Below are 7651 nucleotides of genomic sequence, written 5' to 3' on the forward strand. Positions count from 1 at the left end.
CTCATCACAGCTCAAAGTTGTCGGGGTAGCGCATTTGTCTAAGCCAGGGGACGCCATCCAGCTCAGACTAACACCAGTAAGCTTCGGCGAAGCCCAGTGCTTATTTCTTTTTCATTTTATTTTATTTTTTTAAATACCAAAAAAACCCACCAAAATAAATGCAAACATTCCGATTTTGATCATTCCATTCTACATATATAATCAGTAATTCACAATATCATCACATAGTTGCATATTCATCATCATGATCATTTCTTGGAACATTTGCTTCTATTCAGAAAAAGAAATAAAACAAAACAGAAAAAGAAAAAGAATTCTACATAGCATATTCCTTACCCCTCCCTTTCATTGATCACTAGCATTGCAAACTAAATTTATTTTAACATTTGTTCCCCTGTTATTTATTTTTATTCCATATGTTCTACTCATCTTTTATCATCAAGGTAGATAAAAGGAGCATCAGACACAAGGTTTTCACAATCATGCAGTCACATTGTGAAAGCTATATCATTATACAATCATCCTCAAGAAACATGGCTGGGTGGGCCACAGTGGCTCAGCAGGCAAGAATGCTTGCCTGCCATGCCAGAGGACCCGGGTTTGATTCCCGGTGCCTGCCCATGTTAAAAAAAAAAAAAGAAAAGAAACATGGCTACTGGAACACAGCTCTACATTTTCAGGCAGTTCCCTCCAGCCTCTCCATTACATCTTGAATAACAAGGTGATATCTACCTGATGCATAAGAATAACCTCCAGGATAACCTCTTGTGTTTGGAATCTCTCAGCCATTGACACTTTGTCTCATTTCCCTCTTCCCCCTTTTGGTCGAGAAGGTTTTCTCAATCCCTTGATGCTGAATTTCAGCTCATTCTAGGGTTTTTCTCAATCCCTTGATGCTGAGTCTCAGCTCATTCTAGGATTTCTGTCCCACGTTGCCAGGAAGGTCCACACCCCTGGGAGTCATGTCCCATGTAGACAGGGGGATGGTGGTGAGTTTGCTTGTTGTGTTGGCTGGAGAGAGAGGCCACATCTGAGCAACAAAAGACCAGTGCTTATTTCTTGACTTTTGCATTTGTTTTTTTTCCGGAGGCATGGTCCAGGAATCGAACCCGGGTCTCCTGCATGGAAGGCGAGCATTCTACTGCTGAACTACCCGTGCACCCAATTTTGCATGTCTTTGATTGACATCTTGAATCTGAAGTGCGTGGTTTACTCATAGAAGATTCTTTAGGATCTCCGTTAAGAGAAAGGTTTTGGTGTAAATGGACTATACTTCGTTTTCGTAAAGAAGGCACTGGTTCCCAATATTATTAGCATCACAAGAGATGGCAGTCAGGCGGGCCATGGTGGCTCAGCAGGTAGAGTTCTCACCTACCATGCTGGAGACCCGGTTCTGATTCTCGGTGCCTGCCCACGCAAAAAAAAAAAAGAAAGAAAGAGATGGCAGTCACCTAGGAACAAGATCCCGCCCACCAGTTGAGAACTGGAATTCTCCACCTCCCCTCCACTCTGCTTGCATTATGTTACAACTTTGAAGGCTGTCAGATTCCTTTTGCCTGGAAGCTTCATTCATTGAGATGCTTTTTTTGGCTGGAAGCTTCATTCATGGATGTTTTGGTAAGTGGAACTTTGCTTTTTGTTAGATATTTTGCTTTCGGCAACTTTTGCCCTCCTACGAGCAGCTGCATTTGCAGAAGAATGCTGTCCATTTACCGTTCCTCATTATTTATTTATTTTTGGTTATGCTTTATGGTGGGGTCACGTTTCATTATTTTTCCATGTGTGTATCCCATCGTCGCAGCACCATTTGTTGAATATTGCTTGAGTTATTTGTTTGTTCATTTGTTTTGCTTGTTTGTTTTGTTCCATTGACTTTTTTTTTTTTTTTTTGCATGGGTAGGCACCAGGACTCGGACCCGGGGCTCTGACATGGCAGGCGAGAATTCTGCCACTGAGCCACCATCGCACCTCCACTTACCTTTTTTAATGAATGTGTTTCAAGTCATTTATTTGTCACTGTTGAGGAAGAGTTGGCAATTGCGTTGCTTCAATCCTGGAGCCTTGTTTGGCATGGGAAGCCAGTTCTGTTAGTCAAGAGATGGACCCTTAGGTCTCTAGAACATATTCGGACCCTGGTGAGAATTTTCCACATCTCATGCTCTCGACCTCTACTGTCTCTTTTTCTTTTTCTTCCCATAGCAAAGCCCGGTGCCCAGCTGCTAAGAGCACAAGCCCGTAAAAAATATTCAGCTGGGCCTTTCTTCAGTGGCTCGTAGGAAGAGAGCTAATCAACACGGGCGACCGCAGGTAACCCTTTGATTTCGATTAGGAACCCTTACTAGGCTCCCATCTCCCTTTCGGTGTATACACAAACTGAGTCCGATGAAACTAGTTGAACGCCGGAGAAGGGAAAAGAGGAGGTCATCGAGGCTGGGCCTTGCGTGTTCTTTCTAGACTTTTCCAGCAATCAGCGCATAGCCGCAAACATCAGAGACACCTGCGGGGGCCGAAACCACCAACCACATGAGCTCGCCGATTCCTCACCAAAGAGGGAAGTCGGTTTTGACAAAACTGGAGAGAATTCAAGAGAAACTAAGGCCCCTTGTTCTGAGAAGAAACCGCTCGGGAGATGAAGCAATGCTGGGAAACTGGCCCTTGGGGATCCCAAAGTAAAGCAATTTAAAAGAAAAATGAGGCAATTTTCGAAGTCTGTATAAAGAACACAAGTCAGGACACGCCTGCAAATCTGTCTCCTTCTGAGTAAAAAGATGTGATTTTTTTTTAATCTTGGTTTTAAGTCTCAGCTTCGAGTGAGGTCGTCAGTGGCTCTGACAACAAGGGGAGAGGTCAGGAGATGTCGCTGTGGGCCTTCGGAGGTGCCAAGTGACCCAAGGAATTTTAGAGCTTATTTTGCTTTTTGCTGGCTGCTCTAGGAGAGATTCTGTTTGTACAAAACAACTGAACAGGGACTAGAAGAAATCTTAGCTACCTGGATTTGTCCAACACTTGTCATTCACTGTTGGACAAATCCTTCGTGGAGGGTCAGGTGCTGTTCTAGAAGCTGGCAATGCTGCAGGGAGTGAAAAGAGACAGAGATCTCTGTCCTCATGGGAGAGAGCTGGGGGAGGCAGGCAGCCGGCAGGCTGGTTAGATGCAATCCATACATGGTTCTAGAAGCTGTGGTTCAAAAATGAAGCAGAGAAGGGGGCTGGGGAGTGAATGTGGGTTGCAGTTTTCCGTGGGGTGGCCCGGGAGGGGCTCGCCGAGGAGATGAGGAAGGGCTGAAGGTCATCAGAGGTGAGGGTGAGGCCTGCAGACATCCAGGAGAAGAAGCTTCTGGGGAGGGACATGCCACATGGGAAGGGTTCAGGGCAGGAGTGCCTCGTGTGCCCAAAGAATGTTCCAGAAGCCAGTGAGGCTGGAGATGCTGAATGAGAGGGAAGTGAGGGGTGGGTGTGGGGGCTTCGGCTCTGACTGGGCAATGGGACCCAGGTGAGAGGGCTTCAGGAAGAGTGGGCGTCGGTGTCTCCTGTTTCCGCAGAGCTTCCTTGGCTGCAGGGGCTCTGGGCGTCCTGGAAAGGGTTGAGTACCCCAGCAGGGGGCCCTCGAGGAAAGCAGGGGGGGCTGGGAGAAGGGAAGGCAGCCTAGAGAGATATTGAGGAGATAGGCCATGCCTGGGTTGGCGTGACCTAGGCTAGGCGAGACGTTGGCCTGGGGGCTTTGAAGAGAAGGCGTTTGGTCTTGGGTCTGTCGAGTCCGAGAGGCTGGTCAGGGCACCCATGGGCTCTCCTGGGCAGGGAGCTGGATGAAGCAGGCGAGACTAGAATTTCAGGGAAAGGCCCAAGTTGGAGTTGTAAATCGAGCATTGTCCATCTATAGATTTTTTTAAAAATATAATCCTCCTATCATAAAATTCACCATTTTCAAGTGTGCAATTCAGTGGTTTTTAGTATTTTCATAGGGATGAGCAAACACCACCACCATCGAATTCCAGAGTGCTTTCGTGGCCCCCAGAAAGGAGCCCCAAACTCGACAGCAGGCACTGCCCCCGTCCCGCAGACCCTGGCACCCGCTGGCCTGTTTCCTGTCTCCGTGGGTTAGCCTCTCCCGGACATTTCCTATCAGTGCAATCAGATATACATGGGGTTTTGTGTCTGGCTTTAGATGATGTCTTAAGGCCCCGAGACTGGATGAGACGGTCCTGGGAGAGTGCAGGCAAAAAAGAGAAGGACTTCCAGGACTGAGCTGGGAGCGGGAACTGGGTGGGGGCAGAGATAGAGGAGGTGGCAGAAGGTAGCGAGAAGGTACAGCCAGTGGAGACAGGAGGATGTGGGAAGCGTGGGTGCTGGAAGCCAGGCAGGGCCAGGTGAGGCCAGGAGGGTCCAAGCCTGCCAGCTGGCCCTGAGTACTGAGGTGTGACAAGACGGGATCACGGAAGGCCATGGAGAATGACCCTGGTGTCCAAGGACCAGAGGGACGGAGGTCCCGCTACAGTGGGCGGAAGAGAGAATGGGAGAGAGAGTGCAGGCAGCGGGGTGAGGCCACTCTTTCAGGTTTTGCTACGGGAGGAAGAAGAGAAAGAGAGACAGCAGAGGTCGAGACGTGAGATGTGGAAAATTCTCACCTGAATCCAAACATGGTCTAGAGACCCACGGGTCCACCTGTCGGCCAGCAGGACTGGCTTCCCATGCCAAACAAGGCTCCAGGATTGAAGCAACGCAATTGCCAACTCTTCCTCAACAGTGACAAATAAATGACTTGAAACACATTCATTAAAAAAGTAAGTGGAGGCGCGATGGTGGCTCAGTGGCAGAATTCTCGCCTGCCATGCCAGAGCCCCGGGTCCGAGTCCTGGTGCCTACCCATGTCCAAAAAAAAAAAAAGGCAATGGGGCAAAACAAACGAGAGAAACAAATGAACAAACAAATAACTCAAGCAATATTCAACAAATGGTGCTGCGACGATGGGATACACATGTGGAAAAATAATGAACTGTGACCTTGCCATAAAGCATACCCCCAAATAAATAAATGATGAAAAAAGGTAAACGGACAGCTTTCTTCCGCAAATGCAGCTGCTCGCAGGGCAAAAGCTGCCGAAAGCAAAATATCTACCAAAAAGCAAAGTTTCACTTACCAAAACATCCATGAATGAAGCTTCCAGCCAAAAAAGCATCTCAATGAATGAAGCTCCCAAAGCCAAAAGGAATCTGACAGCCTTCAAAGTTGTAACATAATACAAGCAGAGTGGAGGGGAGGTGGAGAATTCCAGTTCTCAACTGGTGGGCTGGATCTTGTTCCCAGGTGATGTCATCTCTTGTGATGCTAATAATGTTGGGAACCAGTGCCTTCTTTACAACGAAGTGTAGTCCAATTACACCAAAACCTTTCTCTTAATGGAGATCTTAAAGAATCTTGAATGAGTAAACCACGCACTTCAGATGCAAGATGTCAATCAAAGACATGCAAAATTGGGTGCACGGGTAGTTCAGCGGTAGAATGCTCGCTTTCCATGCAGGAGACCCGGGTTCGATTCTTGGACCATGCCTCCAAAAAAAAAGCAGAATGCAAAAGTCAAGAAATAAGCACTGGTCTTTTGTTGCTCAGATGTGGCCTCTCTCTCCAGCCAACACAACAAGCAAACTCACCACCCTCCCCCTGTCTACGTGGGACATGACTCCCAGGGGTGTGGACCTTCCTGGCAACATGGGACAGAAATCCTAGAATGAGCTGAGACTCAGCATCAAGGGATTGAGAAAACCTTCTGGACAAAAAGGGGGAAGAGTGAAATGAGACAAAGTGTCAATGGCTGAGAGATTCCAAACAGAGTCAAGAGGTTATCCTGGAGGTTATTCTTACGCATCAAGTAGATATCACCTTGTTAGTCAAGATGTAATGGAGAGGCTGGAGGGAAATGCCTGAAAATGTAGAGCTGTGCTCCAGTAGCCATGTTTCTTCAGGATGATTGTATAATGATATAGCTTTCACAATGTGACTGCATGATTGTGAAAACCTTGTGTCTGATGCTCCTTTTATCTACCTTGTCAACAGACGAGTAGAACATATGGAATAAAAATAAATAACAGGGGGAACAAATGTTAAAATAAATTTAGTTTACAATGCTAGTGATCAGTGAAAGGGAGGGGTAAGGAATATGCTATGTAGAATTCTTTTTCTTTTTCTGTTTTGTTTTATTTCTTTTTCTGAATAGAAGCAAATGTTCCAATAAATGATCATGATGATGAATATGCAACTATGTGATGATATTGTGAATTACTGATTATATATGTAGAATGAAATGATCAAAATAGGAATGTTTGCATTTATTTGGTGTTTTTTTTTGGTATTTAAAAAAATAAAATAAGATAAAATAAAAAGGAATAAGCACTGGGCTTCGCCGAAGCTTACTGGTGTTAGTCTGAGCTGGATGGCGTCCCCTGGCTTAGACAAATGCGCTACCCCGACAACTTTGAGCTCTGATGAGAACAAAACCTGGAGGGAACTTCTGAACACAAAGAAAAAAGTTTCCAGACTGCTCTTAAGGGACTAGAACCAGCTGAATTGATGGGCTCCTCCTCTAAGCTGTGATATGTACTTAATCCTTTTAATGATCAGATGTATCCATAATATCTTCTACATTATCCTGTAGTGATTAAGCTTTTTAAAAAACATAAAGCAGAGGACACACAGAGGGGTGGTCTCTTTGTCCTGCAGCTTTATTGTGGTGCCAGCATTTTAAAATTGGGGGTACTTGTGGGTTCTCTGGAAAATTGGGAAGTCTTGCCATCCTGGGTCCTGGTCCCACATGTGTCAAGGACGGGAGGGGAACGCAGCACCCCATTTAGATGGGGGAGGGGGTGCAAGCTCAGCTTGACACCCCGCACACATACGTACATTTCTCTGCCATTTTACACTCAGTCCACTTCATTCATTTTTTATGTACTTGCCTGGCTCTAAGAGGGTCATCTGCCATCCCAGATATGAAGTTTCACAGACTTTCAATTTACTAACACAAAATAAAAAAAAGTGACTATGAGGTTTACGAGTATTCTATTCGTTTTCCTTATTTTCCCAGCACTATTCAGTCATTTATTCATATCAAAGGATCTTCATTCTCTTAACTGCATAACCACAGAAAAGAACACACTCCCTTGAAAAAAGAATGTTAAGGATCACGGGAAAGGGCTTTCTAAATTGGATGTATGTGCCCTAAAAATCCTACATATATATTTTGAAGAGACCTGGACAAAAGGCAAAATATGAAACGCTTAAAAATTCATAAACAGAGGATGTGTTTAGGAAAAAAAAACAAACCCTACTGGTATATTAGTCAGGGTTCTCTAGAGAGACAGGACCAACAGGAGGGATCTGTACATATGAGATTTATAAAGGTGTCTCATGCAACTCCGGGAATGGAAGAGTCCAAAACCCTAGGGCAGCCTGTGAAGTTGGCAGCTCTGATGAAGGGTCTGGACGAACTCCCCAGGAGAGGCTCACTGGCTGAAAAAGCAGTGAAAAAGTCTCTCTTCCTCCTTAAAAGCCTTCAGCTGATTGGATTATTTCATTGTGGGAGACGTGCCTTAGTTGACTGCAGATGTAATCGGCCACAGCTGCATACAAGTGACTGATGATGTAATACACCAGCCTTCCGG

This window comes from Tamandua tetradactyla, chromosome 11, assembly GCF_023851605.1.
Source record: "Tamandua tetradactyla isolate mTamTet1 chromosome 11, mTamTet1.pri, whole genome shotgun sequence".
NCBI lineage: Eukaryota > Metazoa > Chordata > Mammalia > Pilosa > Myrmecophagidae > Tamandua > Tamandua tetradactyla.